Source organism: Chionomys nivalis, chromosome 21 (genome assembly GCF_950005125.1).
Source record: "Chionomys nivalis chromosome 21, mChiNiv1.1, whole genome shotgun sequence".
Taxonomy (NCBI): domain Eukaryota; kingdom Metazoa; phylum Chordata; class Mammalia; order Rodentia; family Cricetidae; genus Chionomys; species Chionomys nivalis.
Genome location: NC_080106.1, coordinates 25,011,453 through 25,037,498, shown reverse-complemented (window position 1 = coordinate 25,037,498; position 26,046 = coordinate 25,011,453).

Genomic DNA, 26,046 nt, shown 5'->3' with positions numbered 1-26,046 from the left:
AGCCTGGGGTACATACTCCCGTGACTACAAGGACTACAAGAGGCAGGACAAGTACATAAAGCAAGGGAGCTGTGAAGGAAACACACACACGCACACACACACGCACACGCACACACACACACACACACACACACACACACACGAAGCTGGGCCCCTTCTGCTTGAGGTGCCAGTCTCTATTGGGTTGGTGTCATGAAAAGACAAGGAGTGTGAGAAGTGCCAACACTTCCTGTGGCTGTTTGAGCACCTAAGTCTCTGCAATGCAATGACTCATAATGGAGTCCCAGCTAACTGGAGCCCCTCTAATTTGGGTAGCCTTGCGATTACAGAAGCAGAAAGATGTCAGGTGAACTATGGTTCCCAGAAAGTACTATGCAGACCTGGGTGTCAGGCTGACCTGAGTTTTAGCCTGATATCAGATTAAGATTTAGCAAATATATTTTTCTTACTTTAACATGGTATCCTCAACGAGGAGGCAAGAAAAAATGAATGCTTTTACTCAACATGCTCTTCAGTCCAGAACCCCAGACCACCCTCACTCAATCCCACCTCAGTTAAACCTTTGTTGAAATATCATCGTAGATCACCAAGGGGGAGTTTTCATGGTGATCCTAAATCCAGCCAAGTTGCCGATGAAGTTTAACCATCACAGAAGCCAAAATACTCTATGGAGAAGAGAAGAGGAGGAAATGTGCTGTCGTTGATGCAAGTTGTGATTACACTTGGGTTTGGTTTTGTGAGGCTTCTTTGGGTTTACAGTTCATCTACTTTTCTCTGTCATTTTCCCAAGAATAAAAAGCTGAGCAGGGGATGTAATTGCCCTAGAATTTACAAATTTCCCTTTCCACCAGTGGGATAAAAAGAAAATAGACCAAGAAAGAAGGGAAGGAAGGGAGGGCTCAGAATAGGAGGAAGAGAAGTTATTGACTTCCAATCTCTAGAAAGCATTGACAGATTCAAGGCTCATGGAGAGCCATGAGCAGCCACAATGGTGGCTCTGGGTTAGTGATGATGGACCACTCTGGACCACTCTGGACCACAGTACCACTCTGCACGAGTTTTATTGAAACAAAGCACACAGCAGCATCCTACCGAGAGCACCAGTTGCATGAGCTGAGTGCATTCCCCAGAGGAGCCCACCTGTATAGATACACTTCTTTTGAAGAGTCCCAGGAAATATTCAGCAAGATTTCAAAGACACTGACATTCCTACACATAAAGTTCCTGCCCACAGGAGAAAATACAGCTTTAGAAAGTGACTGGGAGTCTGCTTGTATCCTGGGTCTAGGCACAGTACCCAGTGTTGATTCAGGGTGTTTTGTGAAGATGCCATCCTGAGGTGGGTGTAGCAATCATTCTTCCCACCATTGCCAAATTTAAGCCCTAGGGCACAATCAAATAATTTCAAGTTTAATTTTATTAAGTGAATTGTAGAGGCTCCTCAGCTACAAATCCATCTATACTTTTGCTTCTGGGAGAAAAGTATTTTTTTAAAAAAGTGTCCTGCCCCTCACAAACAATGGTAATAAACAGTGGAGTGAAAGGTTAGTCACCTGGGCAGCACTGGTTAATGAATTTCTATTCACTGCTGCTAGGTATCAGTCAATTAGCGCAAGCAAAATCTGATAACTGAGAGCCGAAACCATGACATTGTAAATATCACTACAAAGAAATATTCCTGTATCTGCCACCCCCATCTCTGTTTTTGGACACCCTTGGTAATTAGAATTTATAAGAATTAATTTTCATAAGTAGAATTAAATACATATACTCGTTTGGGCCCAAATATATAAGCCCTATAAATTATGCCTATGGATTCACTATTTTTCAGAAGATATAAATTTCACTGCTGGAGTTTAATTCTAGTTTTCTCTTGCATTGTTATATGCCACTCATTTATGTTTATTTACATTGCAAAGTTATCTGGGCGAAGATCAGAAGAGCTGTTGACCTTGGTATTGAGCTCTGCCCCAAGTGGGAACTTTGAGTTCACAGCAGCGAGGTTCTGCTGAAGACAAACATGGCCGTCATGAGTTTATTCAGGCTCAGAAAATGGCCCTGGCCCTATGCAGCCTCCTCCACATTTCTAAACCAACTAAAATCAGACTCCATATTTGAATCACATCTGCCTACATTACTTCCAATCAAGGTGACTTTGAAATTTTTCCTATTAATGGATTGGAATATAAAAAGCAATAAGAGAAATCTGTAGACCTCTATAACTTTAAAGTTATGTGTATAGGTGAACCTGGAAATATGAGCAATGCGGTTCACAGTAACGAATAACAGTCATGGTGGAAGAAGAGCTCTGATGGTGCCGGGGTACAGGGGCTGCATGACGAGCACAGTTAGTTATCTGCAGATCATTAGATGAAGCCAAAGGCAGAGCGTGTATTCACCTGACAAAGCAAAGGGAAGAAGTTGGGGCCACCAAGTTTCTCCCCATTTACTTGGGATGTCTAAAATCCTGTACCACCCTTTCCAGGAGTGCTTTATTGCTCTCTCAGAGCCCTCAGATTTTAATTCCCACTTCATATTTACCAAGCAGCCTATTTAAGCTGCCCTGAGTATGTGGAGATTTTACTAACTTGTTATTTATTTACTTAAGACAGGATCTGTGTGCCCCTGGTAGACATGATAATTTCTATGTAGACCAGACAGGCTTTGAACTCACAAAGATCCACTTGCCTCTACCTTCTGAGACCTAAGATTAAAGACATGCACCATCTTACCCTTTGCTTGTTAAGATTTATTTTTATTTTATGTGTTTATGAGTGTGTGTGTGTGCACCGTGTGAATATTTGGTGCCTATGGAGGTCAGAAGAGGGTGTTGGATTCCTAGGAACTGGAGGTAGAGATAGTAGCGAGCAACCAAGCAGGTGCCTGAAAACAAAATCAGGGCCCTTTGCAAGAGCAGAACGTATTCATGACCATCTCACCAGCCCCTGGAAAGGGAATCTTAAAAGAAAAATAACAAAGGTGGGAAAATATAAAAGCAATTTTATCATAGTTAAATTGTTTCTGAGATAAGATATAGAATAGAGTTCTGAGCTCCCTGGCATCCAAGACTAAGAAGAAAACAAAATGAGAAGTCATTTATTTATGTAGGGGCATCACAGCGGGGGTGTGACTTCTGCCTGAAATTTCGTTGGATACTGTGACAGCAGCACTTTCACAGGACGAAGGTTAGCAGAACCTGACAGATCTGGCTACAAATGTAGAAACTATATTCATTATTTCAGCTCTTAGAACAAACTTCAATTATGATTAGAAGGAGTGGCCAGCATCCAGTTCAGCAATGAATGGCAGCTCTGTGAGGCCCAGAATGAAGGGTTTCAGGTTTGGCATACGAGCTCTGGGTTGGCCTCTATCTCTGCAGCTTTCCAGAGAATGGCCTTTCAGGTCACGGCCTGCCTGGATGACATTCCAGTGCCAATGGGCAAGGCAATACACGAAAACAGAAAGCAGAGCTTTCTAGTGAACATCAGAACCCTGCGTGGCTTTTCTTTCTAGACACTAACTCAGAAGCACTGGGGACACAGCACACCAATGCCTGCTTGTCTGATTTGCTTTGTGTGTTTTTAGAATCCACTCCTCCTGTGAATCCAAAGCAGAGACGTTGGGTCTGCAATGGGAACCGGTGGTTGAGATAGCATCGCCTGAGCATGTGGAAAAATGGGAGAAGATGAGGACCCGTAAGGCTATCCACAGTGCAGTTCACCTGCTGTGGAAGACAAGAGCGAAGCCAAAGAGCTGCCTGTGGGACTTGGAAATTGGAGCTTGCTGTTTGGAAAGAAGAGAAGGAGAGTCCAGGCTGTGAGCCCAGCACCCTGGCATACCCACCTCCTGCGTGCCTGGTGCTCAGCTATTCCCCACAAGGCACATGGACCCATTACAGTCATTCTTCTCACATGGCAATGCCTGTCTGCTCTGGCAAATTTTGATAAATGCAATGCCAAGTTGAGCAGTGTGCAACCACCGCAAGCAATATTAATCAAAGAAGGGACTGGGAGATCTCTCGGGTACTTTTTGTAGCCAAGGAAAAATAATCACACGTCTGATTTCTTCAAATGACCACATTCATGGGTTTTTTTTTTTTACTTTTCTTCCCTAACCTAAAAATCATGCTGCCTACAGTCCAATAGTCAGATTGGGTATTCATGGGGTCTATGTAAAAAGCTGTCCCCTGGAGGCCTAATTCTGATTTGTACTCTCTCCAGGTCCTGAAACACTAAATAAGTTAGAGAGTGGATGGCTTTGAATGAAAACTTTAGCCTTCCTGGCTTAACTTTTAATTGTGAAACACACACACACACAGACACACACACACACACACGCCACCTCCTGAGCTGTTTATTGGAATTACAAACGCTCTGCCTAAATGTCAAGCTATGCCACAGAGAAATGTGAGCAGCTCAGTTTATTAATGGCAGCTTGGAAGGTTGGCCCCATCACTCACGGCAACGAGGCCCTCCAGCTTGCTCTCAGGCCCTTGGCTTCCAACAGAGTGATGTGGCCCTAGCATTGGCTTAGAGCAGATTAGAAATCCAAGGCACAGGGAGAGATTGACAAAAAAAAAAAAAAAAAAAAAAAAAAAAAAAAAAACCTGCGCGGGCTCAGAGTCATCAGCAAGCAGACAGAAACACACACAAGAGGCTCCCGTACACATGGCCTCAGATGCCACCTCTCTAAGGCTACCTCCTTTGGATCTGCATGCTGGACATATGTGTGGAACAGTGTCTCAGCCTCCTTTGTCTTCTCAGCAAAGACCTTTCTGTCATGGGCCCCTGTAGGGCCACTGTGAGTCTGGGTTGGCAAATACTGTTTTCATTCTCTAGGGCAGTACTCCACACACAGATTTTCAAAATAATGGCAACAAGTTTAGAAGAAAAAAAAATAAGGTACAGGTGTGGTCTTATATTTAATCCCTTCAATTCACAAATTCCAGAAAAAGTTATCGCAAAGACTTCATCCAGATGAAGGCTTATGAAGTACATGAACGACACAATTAATAACTGATGAGTGACTCAGACAGGACATACTATAATGTCTACCCACATACTCATAACTGGCATTCCTAGATCGGTGAAAATTAAAGATTATTGCTTAAATCAAAGGTACAAACCACTCCTGCTGCCATGACATCAATAAAACAAAATTCCAAAAGAATAAAGCTAGAGAGAAAAGACAAGACTAGCAGCCAGCAGTGGACTCAATGCTAGAGTGCTGGACATTCTCCGCTTGTAATATATTTCCTCTGCATCAAAGCAGCCTAAACTAAATCTATTAAAATAAATAGCTCTAGACCAACAAACATTCATAGCCCCAATAGGCAAATCAGTGTATTTAAATCCCTTAATATGTTCATCAAGGGAACAGAATAATCATTACTAGGAAAACAAGCAGCCAAATAAAGATGAGTGTTTCAGATTCTTTAAGAAACCGTTCGAGTAGAACTGAATCTTGTTGATTGACAGACCCGGAAGCATATTTACTGAATATGCTTCTACCCACAGGCCTCTGTTTGAGTTCCAGAAGGCAGGAGCCCACTTCCCCAAAGGAAGAGAAAGCACTTGGCTGCTATTAGAACGTCATCCGCAGTAACTAAAGATGTCTTTTCCTCTCTTATAAAGTTTATCTGTTTTGAAATGGAAGCAGTAAAAGGATTTATGTATGTCTTCAAAGGCTCTCATACCTGCTTTGTGACCTGGAGCTGACTTTTCTTTACAGATAGGAAAACAGGCTGGAAGCTTGGGCTAACCTAGAGTACCCAGCCCAGGTATAGAAAGAAAAAGAGAGACTCTGCTGCAAAACAAGATGGGAAAAGAGAATCAAACTCCAGAAAAGTTAGAAGTTGTCCTCTGACTCTGTTCTGCATGCAGTAGCATATGCATGCTCTCTCACTCCCCCTTCTTCTTTTTCTCTTTCTATCTCTCTCCCCACTCATACACAGGCAGGGGCACACAAACACACACATGCACACAATAAAGGGTGTATAGACAGTGAGTGCCAAAAATTAAGACATGAACCTACTTGTGTTCACACCACAGCTGGTTGACAAAATATTAATTTCACTCGAACCTCCCATGCTGAGCTGTTGGAACATAAAATGCCATTTAGGGGATCAGGAGACGTTTTAGATCACTGCTGTAATGAGAGCAGTCATTACTGAACTGAACTTAGTCCAGCGCGTGTTTTTAATTAAGACCTGACAAGGGGCTGATGTCAAAGACAGCTGATGCTGAGAACTGGCACCCTCAATCTCCTGTTCCCCTTGCCTTCTTTACCTGATGGCAGGGTAAATATTCTTCTTCCTTTATGGTTTTGGCTTTGTTTTTCCCTCAGCTTCGAGGATCTCCCATTTTTCTAAAAAAAAAAAAATCCTTTACCCTAGCTTGTGGCATCATTCACTGTAAAACAATTTCTAGCCACCTTCCATCTGTGACACAAATCTTGATCTTGAATGATCCCTGACTGAGGTTTCTCAGCCCCATCCTACAAGATGAAGAGGGAGGTACTCAGACTAGATGAAAGATCCAAGGTCCTCAGAACCAGGGAAAATACCAGACATTAAGAACAAGTTTCTGCTTGGCAAAATCCTTCTCGTGTGTGTGTGTGTTTATAGAAGAAGTAAAAGTTAAGAAGACATTTTCGACTCATAAACTGTTTTATTTTCATAAAGTTAAAACAACGATACTATTTAACATTTAATGGGGGGGGGGAGAGATATTCTGATGTCTAGTTCCCTTCTTTAGTGGCATGGGAAGGGAAGGAAGAGGTCACAACCCAGAGAACACACAGCTATTCTTGAAGGAAGGCAAGACAAAAATACTCCATTCCCTTCTTAGTTATGACTGAAGAGCTTTTATATATAATTGTACATCTAGAAAAATATGTTTTGCAAAAATATTATGAAATTTGACTCAGAAAGAAGGTAAGTCTAATAGGTAAGCACTTCTAATCTTAAGTTCTTTCATTGTTGAGAGATCCTTGTAGAATCTGAGGGAACACTGCAGAATACAGTGTCTCATCTGTGGGGAATATTCTCTTTTTCTCCTGGCTTTAGGGTTCTCTACTATTCAACAGTCCCACATCCTTACATCTGGTGTGGAAATCATAGCAGGCGAAGGCAGGCAACCGCTCAGTCTCGTAGGCAAGCCTTCTCACTCGGTTTTCCTAGCCACTCGACCTCCTGCAGTCTTCTGATTACTGTCACTACAGGTTGCTTTTCCTGGGGACCTCAGTCATGATTGCAGCAAAATGTGAGCTGGGAATGTTTCCTGTCCCATAATAATCAGGCTTGATGGTGACCAACCTTGAACTCACAGTGACCCAGACCCAGCAAGTAAAAAAGCCGATGTGTGGGACTGAACCTGTGTGCGTGTGTATGTGTGCTCTGTGTATGTGTGTATGTTCTCTGTGTGTGTTTGTATGTGTGGTATGGTGTTTGTGTGTGTGGTGTGTTTGTGTGTATGTTCTGTGTGTGTTGTATGGTGTGTGCGGGTTTGTGTGGTATGAATAAGTGTATGTTCTTTGTATGTGGCACGGTATGTGTGTGGTATGTAACTTGTGTGTGTGTGTGTGTGTATGTATGTATGTGTGTAAGAGAGAGACTACCAGAGACAGAAAATCAGAGGGAGACAGAGGAAGAGAGAGGAGGTGCTGGGAGTTAATAGTGGCAGTGGTACAGATATAACATAAGGGCATGAAAGTACAATGATTCATGCCTTCAAATGGTCAATGTTACTAAGGAAAACAAAGTCAAGGGAAGAAACAAACCTTCACTGGAGCGTTTTTCAGTGAACAATCACCTACCCTCGATCTTCTTCAGAACCCCGCAATCCGATGCCCAAATCTCACATCCATGCCTCAGCTCCAGGTGCCACCTTTGGCCTGAGAAGTTCCAACCCCTCTGCGCTTTCTTGATGTGGTTTCTACAATTTGGATGGACATTTTAATAACCCAAAGAATTCCCTTCCGATTTCCAATGGCTCCAACTAAATCTCTCTCTGCCTTTAGACCCACAGTAACTAGACTCAAGCTCAGACTTACTCTGCTGAGGGCCTAGGTGCCAGGTGTTTGTGAATGACTTTAGTTCCCATGTTCTTGCTGGCTTCATTCCCTTCTGAGACTTTTGTTTCAACAGCAGGGTTCAGTCTGGAAGTGTCTATTCACTGACCTCTGAAGCTAATTTTATATCTCGGTCAAATCTCTCCCTGATCCTCCTCCTTTGAAAGGATCCTTATAAATCCTATCGTAATAGCAGGAATGTGAGAAAGTGCCAGGGTAGAAAGGGATTGGATGGCACATGGTCACACAGTTGTCATCCTCTGGGACCAAAAAGCTGGCGACACTTTTAAAAAGAAAGACGCACTGCCATTTGTCTAACATAAATATCTTACACATATTTTAGTGGACTATCTTATAAACCATGTGAGGCATTTGTCCTAATAAATACTTTTCGTGTGTGTGTGTGTGTGTATGTGTGTTTGGGGGGGTATAAGTTTTGTGAGTGTATTTGTGGGGTATGTATGTAGGCGGGGAATGTATGTGTCTATGTGGGGGTATATATGTGTGGGATGTGTGTGTCTGTGCATGTGTGTGTGTGTGTGTGAATGTGTGAGTGTGTGTGTTACTAGAAATCCAAACCAAGTCCTTGCACATGCTAGGCAAGCTCTCTACCCCTGACTTAAATCTCCAGCACAAGAGTTAACTTTGTAAGTTAGTTCTTTTTTAACCAAACGCTGTGAGTTTGGAACATAGGTCAACTGAAATGACCTCCTTATTTAATCACCAGGTCTTTATCCTTCCGGGCTCAGAGCCAGTGTATATAATTAGATGGTGACAGGAAGGGAATAGGGCAGCCACAGACAAGTATCCAGGCAGAAGCTTGCAGTGTGACACATGGGCTCACTGCAGAAACACCAAGGACTGAAGGAACCCAGGAAAGGGGTCCTAACTTGGATGTGCTGGATGAAACGCTTTGCAGAAGCCTCAGCATCCAGGCTGAAACCATGAACGAAGAGCAGATGTAGCGGGAGGAGACAGTACTCTAACTCCACGCTTCCGAACATGTATGAGTACCTGATGATGCGGCAAGTGAAATTAGTGTCAATTTGAAATTAAAATAGACAGTGTTGGACTTTTGAGCTATTGAGATGATCATGGGTAAAGCACTAAGGTTACTGATACTAGGTTATATTCATATTCTTTGTGTATTCTAAATCTCAAAAGGAATAGTCCCATTCCCCTTATTTCTGCCAAGTGAAATGCTTAGATATGGACGTTGCGACGTCCCCATTTACCCAGACACAGAAATTTCACCTTCTTATGCCTTTCATTAAATGGTTCGAAATCAGCAGCACAAGTACATCCCATCCATTCTCTTTGCTTTTATTCATTTCCATACTTAAGATCATTACACCGAGCTTCCCTCGGTGTCTGAACGTGCCATTCTCCGTTCCTAACTATATGCATCTGCCTGTGCCAGCATCCTGCTCAAGATTGTCCGCAGACATCCTGGTAATTTTAATACAAGTCTGCCGGCATTCAGGATTCCACCAAATGGCAGCTCCCCCAAGAAGTGCCCTCAGCAGGAACCAACAGCCCTTCCCTAGCACTTCCCACAGCACGCCGGGCCTCTTTCTCCAGATGTTGTCTTTTAAGGCTGAATGTGCCTCAAGCTTCAGTTTCACCACACAGGGTCATCTCACATGTACTTTGTTAATCCCAAGTATATCGTTAATATTAAAAATAAATTTTCCTTGACTGATCATCCCACATGCTCCATAGAAGAAGTCGTCACATGATTGTTTTAATATTAATAGTGATGGCATGATACACATCCCTAAATAGACTCTACGTTATTAACAAAGGGAGAACATACTTTTCTTGTTTGGTTCTGTATTCTCAGTATTTTATTGCAGTACATGGGACGTGTTAGGTGCATTCATAAATATTTGCTGAAAATAAATGAAAAAAAAAATACAAATAGTGCCTAGCCTCCTCCTGCAGATGCTAAATCCATCTCAACCTACAGGAAAGCACACACACACACACACACACACGGAGGGGGGCACAAAATACCTTAATCCTCTTTAATTTCCTGTTAAGATTAAACAATACAAACAAGTGGAATTTTCTTCCACCTTGCCTTCCTCTCACACACAAACTAACTTTCTTTAATCCTGTTTAATTTCCTGCTAAGAATTCCTGGGTTAGTAAGGACTGCAGTAGAATATCCAAAATGTCTTTTCAGGGTTGCCAAGAAAAAAAAAAAAAAAAAAAACTCAAGCTTTTTGTGGAGGATTTTTCAGGCTGATGGAACACAATAAGGCAAAAATTTACTCTTGATTTTACCAGTGAACTCTGAAAGGCACACAATAGACCAGCTAGAAGCTACACATTTATAGTATTCGGTAAGTAATACCTGATCCTCAGAAATTCCTTTTCTCTGATTCACCATTGCCTTTCCAACCGGTGTTTGACCGCATCAGTGAGTAGGTTATCACTAGATAAACAGCACAACTTCTTTTTCCATCGTGAGCAAACTTTTGCTCATCTTCTAGATGGCTGCAGGATGAGTGAGACAGCCCCTGCTGCAACCCCATGTGTGAAACTATTGCTCTCTTCTCTTCCTGCTAATCTTGCTGTGGGGGAGGGAGCATGGCATATTCCACAGGTCCCGCATCTCTTTCTAAATTGACTATGTGTCTAGGGAGGTCTAATCTGAAGTCAGCCAAGGATAATTTCTAGATTCCTCACTGAAGTAGACTCCACAGGGTAGAGATCATTTTGAAAGCAGCATCTGGATCGATCTGGGAGCCCTGTTTTTCCGCATGATGAAGAAGACCAGCATGGGTCCAATAAACTCTCTCCAAGTTGTGGGAAATGGAAAATCAACTCACAGATTCCAGTAAGTTTAGCATCTGTCTAGGTGCCTTATGAAAACTTACTGATACAAGGATATTAACATTATACCGCCTGGAAGCTTCCTTTTTTTTTTCTGCAGTCTATTTATAAACACAAAATGCTGGAAATTTGTAGCAATATCAATATTAAAATCATCCCAATATTTCATTCAGATGTGTAGCTGTTGCGACTTAGTTTCAAATTTATTGTGTAAACCAGACTCATGGTGAAAAAGCCATAAATTCTTATTAGTATTGTCCTGTCTGCTGATGGCTGACATTCTAACTTTTGGCAAGCAGCGGGATCTCCCCCAAACTACTGATTTTACAGCTTAGAACACTCTGTCAGAAGAAAGTAAATTTTACTTCTGGATGTTACTGTTAAAAATTCTTCAAAGATCTTCTAAAGCCGGAGGTTTTTTTTATAAGTGCAAACAAAATGGCTGCCTTTCATTATAGCTGCTCACCCTTGTTTGAAAATCATGTAAGGTGACACATTTGGGACAGGGGTAACCATTCATTGACCCTGCTGACAGATATTTGTTGACTATTTACGCTATACTCGATCCTAGACTAGGTGTCAGGAAGGTAAAATAACAATATCCAATGTCTGCTGCAGGGGAGATACTCGTCAGTGATGAGGTTTTGTCCTTTTTTCCCTTTTGAGTATGGGGAGCATGGATAATAATGAGATAGTTTTATTTGGATCAGGGTTATGATTAAGAAGTTGTCATTTCTTATGAGAAGAGAGTTGCATGTTAGAAACTTCCTCTAGTACTGTGGAACTCTCTGGAATTCCCACCCACATTTTCAAGCTTACAGACCTTCAGTCCAATCTCAGAAGCTGCAAAGCAACCAGACTGTGAGTAGATCCTTAGCGGAGTCGTAAAATAACCCTTGAAACAGCGGACCACACTTTCTTGGACTTATCCCAGAAATAGGCAAAGCAAGCTGTTGGAATTATCCATACTTTCAGGCAGCTGTTGCTTTTATTTTTGTTGTGTTACTGATGATGGAACCTGGGGATCTGCCTGGAAAACGGGCTCTCGACTACACAGTTCCAGCCACAGCCAAGTCAGTTACTCCCCTCCCCTCCTAAGCCACCTCCTCAGCACCAACCAGCCACTTAAACTGTCGTCATAGGAGCTTGACATGAGCTTTCACCTCTTTACCCTGCTGTGCACTTTCCTAAGGATGTCAGTCAATGACCCACTTAAAATACTTGCATAGAGACCACTCGGAGGGAGTAAGAAGTCAAGTCAACAGACTGAACTCACAAGCCACTCTAGATTCAAACACTTGGATCATCACCTGCAGTCTTCCACAGTTCCTGTTTACAGCTGAAGAAGTTGACACCCAGAAAGGAAATGAATGACCTGTGTTCACACCGATACTATGTAGCAAAATCACCATCATGCAGACCCTGGACTCCTTCCTCAAAAGCCGACTACTATTTCTCCTGCTCACAAATCTTCGTGGATTGAGAGTTTACAAACCAGCACCCCATCTGCATTATTTATAGGAAAGGGCTCTCTTGGCTAACGCCAGTCTTAAGAAGAGAATATACAGCAAAGGCTTGCCTGGAGAAGTAGTCTTACATTATCCCTGAATGAAACCGAAGCCTGAAAGACAAGGAACCTGACAAAAAAAAAAAAAAAAAAAAAAAAGTTATATAGAAGCCAGAGAGCTTTAGATGATATATGAAGGCATTAATAGAAAAGCAGCTATTCACAGGGTTATGATTGATCATGTATTTAAAATAAACACAGTTGCTTTCCTTTACTTTGGCTCTGACAGCGGCTGAACTTTAGCACCATAATAGCCCACTGTTGTCTACATGGCAGGTGGCTGGTGCATAAATCCCAGAGAGTGGCAGACCGAGAGGCCAGTATGTGGACTCGATCTGTGACATTGCGTGCCCTGAAATTCTGCAGAGAAACAAGCCATTAGTGTCTGTGTTCCCAGGTCTCCCCGTTAACTTCGGGGGAGGTGAGAATGGAGAAGTCCAAGTACAATTAAAATTTAATTGTCGCAGTTTCTCACGTGGCACATCCGTCCGCAGTGAAAAAGGAGCCTTGTTTTTCTACTAAACTGGATAGCAGCAAAAGTGTCCCCCTGGATTAGTGAAGCTAATCCTTCATGAACCGCTTCAGATATCTTTACAATAGCTAAAACTACCATAGCGCCCTGCAGAATATTTGGAATACATCCCAAATAGATTCCTCAACCTGGTTCATTCCAATGGAGCTCTACCCATTTCCTCGATGTGGAAACACAGTAGAACTTTAAATACTTTTATGATCAGCATTTTGACTAACGATTCCTATTTATAATGTCCATAATGTGGAAGGGACAACCCAAAGAATAGCTTATCTTTATTAAAATTGTATACATGCACTAAGAGCAAGTTTGAGGAGAAGACTTAAGATTTGTAACTGCATGCCATCTTTTCCTACAAGATAGCCCGTGGAGGTGGAAAGAGACCACAAAGATGTCATCAGAGATGTAGAAAGAAATCAACTGAGGTTTAAGAAGGGAACAAATTATCTCAATTGGAGACTTCTAAAAAGAGGTTATATCTGAACAGAGCCTTTAAGAATAAGCAAAAACTATGATGCAGAAGAAAAGGAAGAATTGAACACAGTGGGAAGTACTTTAGGTTATGAGATTATAAAAACTAATACAATTCAGGGAGCGAAGGACTTGGGGGTGAGTGAAATAAGAATGAAGAGAGATGAGAGCTGGACCATTTTTTTGGATTTTTCTATCAGCTGCGGTGAGGACTTGAAGAATTCCTGGATGGATTTTGAAATGATGAATATAAAGACCTTTCTCGTACCGGTAAATAATATTTAAATATAAATTGTTACTGTGAAAGAGACTGACTGCCTGGAGGCTCAAGTATCTGTGTGGGATAATTTTCATACATGTTCCCCTGAGCTGCCGAAGAACACCTATATCCATAAACTACCTACAAGACAGATCGCTCAACTCACAGACTATGTTAAAATCTGTTTTCCTCGGCAACTGCAGGCCCTTGGGGGTGCAGCCTTATGAGGCTATCAGCTGGAAGACCTTAAAACGCACAAGTGTGCCTCCCGACCTAGCTACACGTTTCTAGGTTGTGTTTTACATTTGAGAGGAGAATACGGAGCAAGGGAGACTCACAAATAACCAGCGGAATGACATTTTGGTGCCCTGCTATGCTCTACTTTCATGTTTTAATAAACTTAACCATGAACACAACTCAATGTTATTAAAAATGAAGCTGCATATGGCTGTTTCTTCCCAGTCACCCAATAAAAGTGCTTCCCTCTGTTACTTCCAAGTATTAAAAGCTAATTGTTATACTATTCAATTAAGGCCTACATGTGCAGGAGTGTTGGTGCTCATATGCGTCCTCCAGAAACTTGTGTTTTCGCGGTACTATGGTTTCCCTTGGGTGGCAATTTCCCACCTGATGGTGAAGGATGTTATTTCAAGTCCATCTCTGGTGAGCAGTTGGCAGAGGCTGAGTAAAACTCACCCAAGAAACACACTGCCTGGGTTTTTAACAACAAAACTATGTCACTAATTGAAGGCAAGAGGAAGAAAAAGATGCCATTTTCTTGAAGATGGGTTAGATTGAAGAAAATAAAACGGCTTTGATTTAAGCAGAAAGGAAATGATACTGTAATGAACTCCAGGATTTCAGAGGTAGGTTTTGTCATTTTATCAAAGGAACAAGCAAAACCAGTGCAACCAATGAGCTGACTATTTCTCTTCGTAGATTATTCAAGGGAGCTACTTCTGGAAGCAGAGAGACAAATTGGAGGGAGGTTTAGGAGAAAATGATGAGGCTAATCTCATGTAGAGCCAGCTCTCCTTCTCCCCTATCCCCTCCTACAAAAATGCAAATGGAATCACCTGTCAGTTCTTTTCAATCTGTCTGCTGGGGTGTGGGGGATTTTCTCTGGCTTCCCTTTTCTTTCCCTCAACTCTGGTTACAAAAAGCTAGGTTCTCTTTTTGTGCCATTTCCACCGATGTGATGCCTCTGGGAATTTGAATCTCACATATGCACCAGGAAAGGAGTGTGGGGTACACAAACGCATCCCCACCAATGTCAAATCAAAATGTTCCTCCATGGAAAGGCAGCTTGTCAAGAGACACACTCTTTCAGAAAGTTCATCAGAAATAAGTCAATAAGATGTACTCTCCCCCAAACCATTGTAGAAACTCTAGGGCACATAAAGCAAGCAAAAGTGTCTTCCTTGGTACAATCCAGGGACTTTCCTCCAAGCTCATTCTTATTGTATTTTATCATATGTCAGTCTTCCTACCGAGACACAGCCTTGCAGTTATAACTTACCCACTTTCATTTTCCTCACTTCGGGCTAATGGCTGACATAGCCCCCCTCAGGTAGTATGTTCTCTATTTGTTCTTTCAGCAAGTCAAGGGAGCACCTACTATATGCCCTCACTGAAATAGACCCGTCCCATGTTCAATAGTAATAAACAAACATGCGAAGCTGTGACCTCATAGCATACATGCCATAGGAAGAGCTGAATTAGCACATAGCTGTGGCAAGTGCAAGAAAGAAAATGAGTAGATATTGAGTGTGTGTGTGTGTGTGTGTGTGTGTGAGAGAGAGAGAGAGAGAGAGAGAGAGAGAGACAGAGAGAGAGACAGAGAGAGAGAGGGCTTTTGCAGTGACACTAGGGGAGTAAGAAGGACTTGGACATATAGAGTGGGGGACAATATGAAATTTGTCTTACAACAAAGTAAGGAAGAGCCATGAAATTCCTACTCAGGGAGGCTTTGGCACATCTGAGATATATGAAACATGTCTCTGCTGAGACTGAGATGAAGCTGCCAGAGACTTAGGTGGCTCAGAAAGGAAAGGTTTATTTTCTCACAGTTCTAGATGGTAGAAATCCCAAATCAAGACATTGACGGGGTTGTGTTATCCTGAGGCCCTCTCCTGAACTTGATGTTACCTCTCTCTGTGCACCTTTGCTAGCCTTTCGTCTGTATCTAAATGTTCTCTTCTTATAAAGACATTGTTCCTATTGGATGGAGAGTCACCCTAATGTCCTAACTTTAACTTTGGCTGCCTTTCAAACAACCCTGTTTTCCAGTACAGTTCCAGTTGGTAGGTGGATTTGGCAGGTGAACTCTACAAGGACATGCTCTGTCTGCAAATCTCCGTAAAAGCAATGTGGTTGGATCCTCTCGTCTAGGTGCCCAAGAGCCATTCATGGGTAGTAAACCAGTCATCGGGCTTTTAAACATGCTTTTAAAAGCAATATTTTGAGGAAAGTGTGTAGAATACATTAAGATGGTGAAAATAGATGTGGTGAGGTCTGTTAGAAACTGTTGCAGTGTCCAACCAAGAGAAGCGAATGGTCTGGGCATGCTGAAGGCTGTAAAACCATCAAACCATCACTTATGACACGGAGACAGGAGAATCCAGTTTAGTGATCATCCAGGTTTACACTGTGTGATCATTTCTCAATGTGTGTGTGTATGTGTGTGTGTGTGTGTGTGTGTGTGTGAGAGAGAGAGAGAGAGAGAGAGAGAGGAGAGAGAGAGAGAGAGAGAGAGAGAGAGAGAGAGAACAGAACAATAGAAGTGAAGTTAGAAAGGTGAGAACAACATGGACATAGAGTTGGGACAGAAAACAGACTGATAAATGTGTGAATGTGTAAGTAATAGACCCAGAACGACAGAATCCGGCCTGATGATCATTGTAAGCACCTTCATTTTATTCTTATGGTGATAAAATGAGGCTGACCAGCCATTTTTCTGTCCATTCCCTGAAGGATAATTCCTGACATAAAATGTGGGCATAGTGGCCTTGAAGAGCCTTTTATTCCAAATGTAAGGGAATGAAAATGCACTTTTTCCCTCTCACCCACCAGACCAAAAATATTACATATCCATTAAGTAAGAAAGTGACAGAGACAAGGACCTGAGTTCACCATGTACCATGTCTTAATAGGGGTGGTAATTTTGATGATCTAATTTGTCAGTTCTTCCACTTCCTAAACAAATCTCCCTATCTTTGACCATCTCAGTATGTAAATTTACATTGATTCTTTTCTAACGAAATAGTTTCACTTAATTGGGCTTGTGACATGACCCATAATATTTATAGATATGGGTGCTGCTCTGTAACTCAGGAGAACATGTATCCAAAATTATTCCAAACAGATACTTGGGCCTCCAGCCATTCAGCCTCTTTTACAGTAACAATTTATATTTAATATTTTTATCCACATTTATGGGAAAGATCTTTACACACATCGTTTCAAACTCCAGTCAGGAATCCTTCAACTCCTCAACACAGCTGGTAAATAAAGCTCTCCAAGAAAGGGGTCCAGCTCTCATATCTGTTCATCCTTTCTTACACAAATGACAAATTGGATTTATATAGTGAACAAGTATCAATAGTCAACCCAAATCCAAAACCAAACAGCAGCCCAGGAACTGAGAAACAGCTGGATGACTTCCCCGGGGTATTCATCAGGAAGGGCATGGTGGCAGGTGTGCAGCACCCGTAGCAGTGGCCAGTGGCTTCAAGGTCAGAGCAGCCCATCACAGCACATGCACTGCCTCTTTCCTTCTTCTGTGTTTAGCTCTTTTCCTTTCCCTAAAGATTCCTCCTTCTTTTTTTTTTTTTTTTTTTTTTTTATTTCCTCCATAGATCCACCTACCTTCTCTGCCTTTGTCCTGAAATTTCGGATTTTTTTTTTTTTTTTTATAAACCTAACCACAGTTTTCCTCCTAACAGGACTTGGTTTTCCAGGAAATATAACATCCCCTGCTTTCTTCTGGGAGGCGTGTACTTATCCCAGCAATATTAACAATCCCCGTTCCTCAAAGGATGGACTCTGAAATGCTATACTGCACTTCTCTGACAAGGTTCTCAAACAACCTCAACCCAGTCTTAAAGGACAAACTCGTTGCAACATAGGATGTGGTGGTTCAGTGATTCTCCACTATCCACAGGATTCATTCCAAGACTTTCCAGGCCTGTCAGAAGCCATGAGTGGCAGGAGAGCCTATATATGATAGCCATATATTACATTTTTCCTATACACCTATCATCTAACTTTATGACTTAGGTACAATAAAGGTTTAACAATAAAAGGTAATGGAATGGTAGTCAATTAAGATAGTCTACTATAATAAAAGTTATGCAAATATGTACTCATTCTGTTCTTCCCTTAGAATGCCTTATTACATGGCCCTCACCTTTCTTACACCCGTGTGGGATGATAAAAATGCCCACACCATCAGTTAAAGTGAGTTGAACAATGCAAGCATAGCGACATAGCCTTATAACCAAAGGGTTTCTTGAACGCAGACACTGAATAATCCAACTGTAGATCTAGTTATCCAACTAAGATATTGACTAATCAAGAAGTTACATAGCATGGCTAGCTGGACAAAGGGATGCCTTCTCCCCAACCAGGGAAGGAGTGAGCAGACAGCATAGGACAGCACAGGACTCTATAGCACTCAGAATGGTCCATAGTTTAAAACCAGTAACTTTCATAATTTCCCATTTAACGTTTTCAGATTCTGCTTAAACATGGGTCTGTGAAACCTTAAGAAAATTTCAGAGAAGAGGCAACTACTACTCCCCCCCACTTCTGAGTGTGTATGTGTTTCTAGTGCATATCATCTTAGGGAACTCTCAACTATTTTTCTCTGTAGTATCATAAATCTATATAGATTTGGGGCATCTTCAGCCTCTGCTATGGAGGGATCTCTATAGGATTCTCAGCTCCAAGCACCTATATGCCAACAAGTTCCAAAAAATATTTGCTGAGCTTCTCTTTTATCCTTTCTATAAATTAGTACTGTGTTGGTATGTCTATCTACACAGACCCTATACTATCTCATCTATTAATTTCCTGAGTGGCATTTCTCACCAGAATGATGCAGTGCCCTTTCCCCACAAAGTCCACTGAAAACGCAAACTCCATCAGAGCTTGCTGGAAACTGTTTCTAAGCAGCTACTACTGGCAAAGCAGCTCAAACATTAAACCAAAGGCAGCCCAGCGATGCCCATCTCAGGAGACCTGGCAGTGTTCCACGGACCAAACCCAGTCACAAGTCACGGTTTATCATCCTATCCCAGCACTGAATATATATTAAATTGATTAGTTAAGTTTCCCACTTAAGTGTGAAGGGAGAAAAAAAAATTTACCCACATTCTAATTAGCAATTTTTAAAAGTAATTTTATACGTACTTTTATGATCAAACAATGCAATATAAAACAAATATTTAAAACTTATCTTAAAACATAGCTACCCTGATAAGCATAATTTCGAAATCTTTAATGAATTCACCTCAATTAGCCTTTAATTAAATAGCTCATTAAAAGCTGATTTGAATACTGCTCATGGAGAAATCCTTGTTCAACTGTTGTGACAGAACAGGAAGTTAATGAAGTTAAAATTAAGTGCAATTTTGAGGGAACAGTCTGAAAGTCATAAAACTGAAAGAGCAAGTGAGATCTCTGACACCTGAGTCATTTGCTTATAACCAGAAGCCCAAGGCTGGCCTCCTCTGCAGGGCTGGGGTGCCTGGCTTCACCTTCCATCCTTAGCCTGGATCTTTGGATATTGGAAACCTCATAACAACACACCCAAGGCTGGCATCCTTTGCAGGGTCAGGGCACCTGGCTTTACCTCCTGTTCATAGTCTGGGTCTTTGAATATTGGGGACCTCATAACGATAAGCCCAAGGCTAGCATCCTCTTCAGGGTCAGAGCGCCTGGCTTCAATTCCCATTCGTAGCCTGGGTCTTTGATATTGGGGATACAAGACAATGGCTGGTGAATGAATAACAAATGAACAATCAAAAGAGATCTGTGCACTTTGTAATTTCAAGCAAAACACTAAATAATACCAAGGAAATTACACATTTATGAAGCACCTACTTGAATGTTTCAAATGAAGTGTTATTTATTTCTCCTAATGGCCTTTCATGATAGGAGCCAAATTATTAGTGCTGTTCCATAGGTAAAGAAATTGAGTGACAAAAATGAGTGTGTTGGTTTCTGTTTATCATCCTGGTAGCTGGGAGACTTGAAGCAGGATTATCTATTTGAGTCCAATTTGACTCTATCTCAAAATGAATGAAAGAAAGAAAGAGAAAGGGGGGGAGGAAGGGAGGGAAGAAGGAAGGGAACCACAAACTGATGTATCTGAGTCAATATCTGAACTGACATTTTACTCTAAAGGCAAGAAGTGCAAATATATTTAAATTGTCATAATCCCTTACTAGAATGGACTAAAGAAGGGGTGGTATATAGTAGCACACCCTACTTGAACCCCAAAGTCCTTCTGAAGACCCTGTCCCCAAGCCAATACTTGTGCTCCTTGACTCTGCTCTGTCTGCAGAACGTTGCCTGGCATTACTTTATCCTACAAAGAAAATGGTGCTTAGGTGCTTTCAGGTAGGATATCTGAGACCAAGTTTAGCAAGACAGATGTCAAGGGACGGATACAGCCTTCTTAGAGCTCTCTGGGCTCACTGACCCATGGCATGCGTGGATGATATTGGAAGAGAGGAGAGAAAGCCAAAATATTATTTGATCAGCTTGATCTGTAGGGTGAAATCTGAAAACACTCCCCCAAAAGCTAAAATTACCCAGCCAGAAAAAGAAAAAGATCCCTGGACCTGCTTTGGACTCCAGTGTTCACCAGACCATCCATCCCCTTTCCCAAGTGCCTATCCATGACTATGCACTGCCAGAACAAATGATTGCAGAATCAGGAAATTTCTACAGTGCCTCCAAATTTTCTCTGGAAGAATGCTCTGACCCACAAGATCTTAATCCATAAGATCTGTTGAATCTACAGCCAATGAGTAAGTTTTGAAATATGGAAAACAGTGTATACAGAAAGCGTGAGGGTTCATTTCTCAATTGCTACCTCTCTTATTCCTGCCTTCCAAGCTTCTTGCCTCATCTCTGAATAGAGCACACTCCTATCCTTGTGTTGGTCTTGAAGTCTACTCCCCTTCTTGGTTAAACAGTCTCTTGTACTTTCATTTGCTGCTTCTTTTATACCTCTTCTCTCTCTCTCTCTCTCTCTCTCTCTCTCTCTCTCTCTCTCTCTCTCTCTCTCTCTCTCTCTCTCTCTCTCTCTCCTGTGTTTTTCTATTTACGGTGTACAATAAGTACTCAGATGTGTCATCTCAAGGGACTCTCAACTATTTTCCTCTATACTGTCATAATTCTATGTAAATTCAGAACATCTGCCCTTTCTATATGCAAGGGATATCTATGGAATTCTCAGCACTAAGCTCCATGTATATGCTCAATAAACATATATTAAGTGAATAAATAAAAATAATGTAGAGTTGTTTAATATTTGGAGGTGATAAATTCTAGAAGGTAAAGGCAGTAAGTATTTAAACATTCTCATCTGGGTCTATGATTCACTCTAGTCTCCAGAGGGCTACAGAAGGTTCATGACATTCCTTTGTTCACTTTCAAAGGTGTTTCTATCTACACACTTGGCTACACCAGGCTAGCCTCACTGGGACGGACAAAAATCTTTCAGAAAGGATAAACTTGAAACACTGGCTTAGTTTACAAATCAGGAGGCTTATATTGGGTACAGCATCACTGAACTGAAATCAGTCACTTTTTGTAATAATTAGAAATTCCTTCAAAGTCTACCCACAGGCAAGATAGCATTCAGTCAAACACCTGTCTCCCTCCATGGCAGTTAGAGAATGCATATTCTGATGAAGTTTTCAGTGTAGGAACACGGGGTGGGGCAACAATCCAACCCCTTACACGAAATTCTTTAATCTCCCCATTGATCTTGCATTCATCCTACAACCCTTATTTCCTGCACCGACCTTACCAGTCTTCCAGGCCCTCCTTTCAGGATCTAGCAGTTCTTTTATCCAGCTAACTGCCCACCTTCCTCCTCACCCATGTTCATTTCTCAGCATCTGATTTAAAAAACAAAAATACCAAAAACCTAAGATCCACACTAGTTCCTCTGAGAACTGTAGGAATGGATGCTCTAAGCACTTGCAACCTGTCCAGAAGACTCCAGATCAAATGAGAAATAAAACAGTCAACAAGAGTGAGAACAGCACCTGCCTTCCTATTTGCTGCCTCTCTGGATTTCCCACGGCTTAGTGAGGGCTCTTTACTGCATCGTTGACACCTGGGTACGAGGAGATCCCATGCATACCTCTCAGGGTTAGGTCTACTCGGTATATACCACGTAAGTCATTCAAAATGCCGACCTGAAATGTTTCCCGTTGATTAATTCAAAGCTTGCATTTTCAGGGTGACTAGAATCAAGGCCTTGAATATCAGTCCAGAGTAGCTTCTTGCAGAGCTTTCTGATTCATCCAACACTAAGGACCCTTCTTGTCCTGCACCGTTTTGCACAGACACAATCTGTCTTCTTTGACCTCCTCAGCATTTATCTCTGAGGTACCATCCTGGTTCTGTTTCCCTAATCTCTTACTCAAACTGCAACACTACCTTGCCTCCCATAGTCACAACAATATTGTTTACAAATCCTGCTCATACCATGTGACCCACTTTGCGCTAAAGGACTTTCGGCGTCTTTTTCCTTCTCTTGCTCTGAGTGAGGGTCACAAGGCTGGGTTGTCTATAAGCACCTTCCATCTCTTTCCATCTTTACTCTTCTCACCAAGCTCAGCATGTCTTCAGCACCTGGTCGCCTTCATTCCCATGAATATCACACACTTCCTCCAAGCATGTGGTGGGACCAGGAGGGACTCTGAGCACAGAAGGTGGTCTCCATTTCCCAGGGATTACCTCAGAATTCTCCCACAGAAAACCCTCTGCATCCCTTTTTCTCTCTGTTGTCTCTGTCACTTGAAGAACAGGCTTGACCAACACAAGACAGGCTGGCATGTGAGAAAGCAGATGGAATGACTTCTCCATTAATGAGATGCTGCAGTTAGGTCAGGCCCAACCATTGGGATGCTCTCAAGCATATTCCAGATATTCTCCTAAGTCCAAGTGGGGCTGAGCTTCTGTCTCCTGCAGCATTAATCTCTTCTTCACTAGCACCTTTGTTGGCTGTCCTCAATTTCCTGCCACACCTCTCTGCCTTCTCTCTGCTCTTCCTGAAATTGCTGCCCAAATGCAGATGCTCTTGAGGCCTCTGAAGGTCCATCTGAGAAACGATAAAGTAAGATGCCCTCACTCAAACCATGCTTGCCCTTTTTCTAGATCTCTCAACTCATCTGTGATGATGCGGCTGTTGGAACAGATCTCTGATTATTGTCGCCTTGATAGCTCCATAAAAACAAGCTTCTGGCTACCCATTCACTTCCTGGGGCAAAGCACAGCAGTAGACACGTGGCAGAGGCTCAAGGAATTAAACAGGTTTTGAACATGTTATTAAAAATGCATCAAGCTTGATCCCTGGCACTAGGTTATACATATGTATAATTATATGCATATGTAATTATATGTATGTAATTCTATGTATAGATTATATATATATATATATATATATATATATATATATATATATATATTCAAGTCCTTGCCCTTAAGAGGTCCACAGTCTGAGAGAAGAGTGAAACAGTTGCAGGGGACTCTCACTGAAAATGTTATTTATCACCATCAGATACTATGAAATGGTACCTAACCCAGCCGTAGACTGATGAGTGAAGGCTTCCATGGGAAGAGATCCCATAACTTCTTCTCAAAGGTGCATCCTCTGAGGATGAAGTCTTCTATAGCCAAATCCCACGATGTCTTTGAAAAGAGGCAGAAGAAAAAAAAACTTTCATGGGCATTATATACAGAAAAGTTAATAACAAGCTCCAACACAGAGCCCCAGAACTGGGCTAATAATATTGTGGTAAATATTAATAATGGAAATTAAGTAGCGGAAGCATCAATGGCAGTGAGCACATCAGAGCGTGAGTACTCAGACGGAGCTTGCTCTAGAAGTTGATCGAAAAATACTGCTGTAGAGGTGCTACTGCTTTCCGGAAGTAATGATTAGGACAGCAGGGGGCACTTGGCCTGGGAGTTTCCTGTCTGCCAAGGCTTTGACAGGCCCCAGGGGGCCCTGGGAGTCTTGTTCAGGAGCAGATGCCTCAGCAGGCAGAGCTCTTGAGTTCTGAACTCTGTTTCTGTGTTTCCAGACCCAGACCTGCAGTTATCAGTGAACTCCGTTTTCATGTGGAAATGAGCTTGACTCTGGGAGGAATTTGCCAAATTGTCTATTGTCTGTTATCCCTGGGTAACATCCAGGTTTCTTTGTTCTTGGTGGAGATGTATATTATAACCAACAAGCTCAGAACCTCAATCAGTTAGCGTTTATTTATTGCAGGGGTATAAGGTAGAAACGGGTATTTGGTAATAGCCTTCAAAGTACCAAAGTCAGAGACTCAAATCACAGGAAGCAGGTGGCCCCCTACCCTCTCAGGCCACTCTGGTGGTCTCCAGCCTGCCAGGAAACTAGAAGCCTCTTAGTTGTACAGGAGGCTGCACTGGCTGAGTGTGGAAAGTCCACTGTTTCTGCTCCTAGGTCATTCATTATTAGTCTTAACTTAGAACCAAGCTCTACTTACATGCAGGAAGCGTGAGAAACATGGGCTGCCGGCATTCCCAGACAGAAAAAGAAACAGATTTTTTTTTTTTTTTTGAAGATCCATAGGTTTTTCCCACATTTTTTTCTAAGGAATGTTTCGAAACTATGGGACCATGAGAAGGTACCCAGAGATGGCATTTCCTGTCTGGTTCATACAACAAAATATGACCTTATCTGACTTGATAAAATAATCTTTTTACTGTTCAACTGACAGTAAAGAGTGAGGTCTGTCTGGACCTATTGACCTGGAACATGAATGACAAATAGGTTGATATTAAGACCTACTGGAGTAGAGGTATTCACATCCCTTTGCATTTGGGGAGATGTGAGATCTAAAAAGCAACAGTGTTAAAGGAATGGATTTCCGCCTGGGTGTATGAATGATTTCAGTTTCCAGAAAAGCTCTTGTTTGAGTCTCTCTCTCTCTCTCTCTCTCTCTCTCTCTCTCTCTCTCTCTCTCTCTCTGTGTGTGTGTGTGTAGTGTGTGTGTATGTGTGTGTGTATGTTTGTATGTGTGTGTGTGTGTGTAAGGTTAGAATATTACAAAAGAGAACTTCTTCCTAACCCTTGTCTCAGAATGGCTGTTTGAGTAATAGATACTGAATCCATGTTTGCTTTATTGAGAACAGACTTGAAGCTCCACATTTGGTTGTTTCATTTTGTTTTGTTTTGGTGAATAGAATTAAGGCTGGGCGATATTAAGCACTTTCCACAAGGTCATATAGCTCCCATGTAGAAAAAAGAAAACTGAGATCCAAAGAAACCCAATGCAGAAGCTTTGTTTCCAAGTAAACTGTCCCAAGCCTTTTGACACTACAAAATACATGCTGATTTCTCCAATGTATGTAAACTATTTGAAAATATTTCACTTTCCTGCCTCAAAACCTGAAATGATGTAGAAAAACTAGAAGCCTCTAGTACCTCTGTCCAACTACAATTATAGTTTTAGAAAAATATAAACTAATAATTATGATTTTAAATGTAATACGACATAGTTCTATAGTGGTATTCCAATTAGAATTTTAGAAAAATTTAATGATTAATTATTATTTTTAACTCAACCGTCCACATACTTCTTCATAAATATCCCTTGCTGCATTACTAACTATCCAATCTGTCTCTCTGTCTCTTATTCCTATTCAGAATCTTCCTTAGTCCTGGACTTGGCAAAACTAATCCAAGTTAGGGTGAGTTCAACCTTTGCTTTCACTGGTGATTGTGTTTGTTAAGTCAAAATAGCAGTTTTGGCAGCTCTGAACCCAGAGTTGTTGTTCATATTAGCCCCAATTTAATAAAGGGGATATGGTCAGGAGTGATGTCCCAAGGATATGGCAGTCTATAAAGGGAACAGAGTCGCATAGAAAACAGTGTACCCAAGTACTGGGACTCCCTTTTCTGTCTTGCCATGGAATTGCAGAGATCACAGAAGAATCCTTCAGACAGCGTTAAATTAGTACACCAAATAATTCCCCTAATAGTAACTGGTGTATTCTCCATGTGAAATACTGGGCTGCTAGGAACACAGA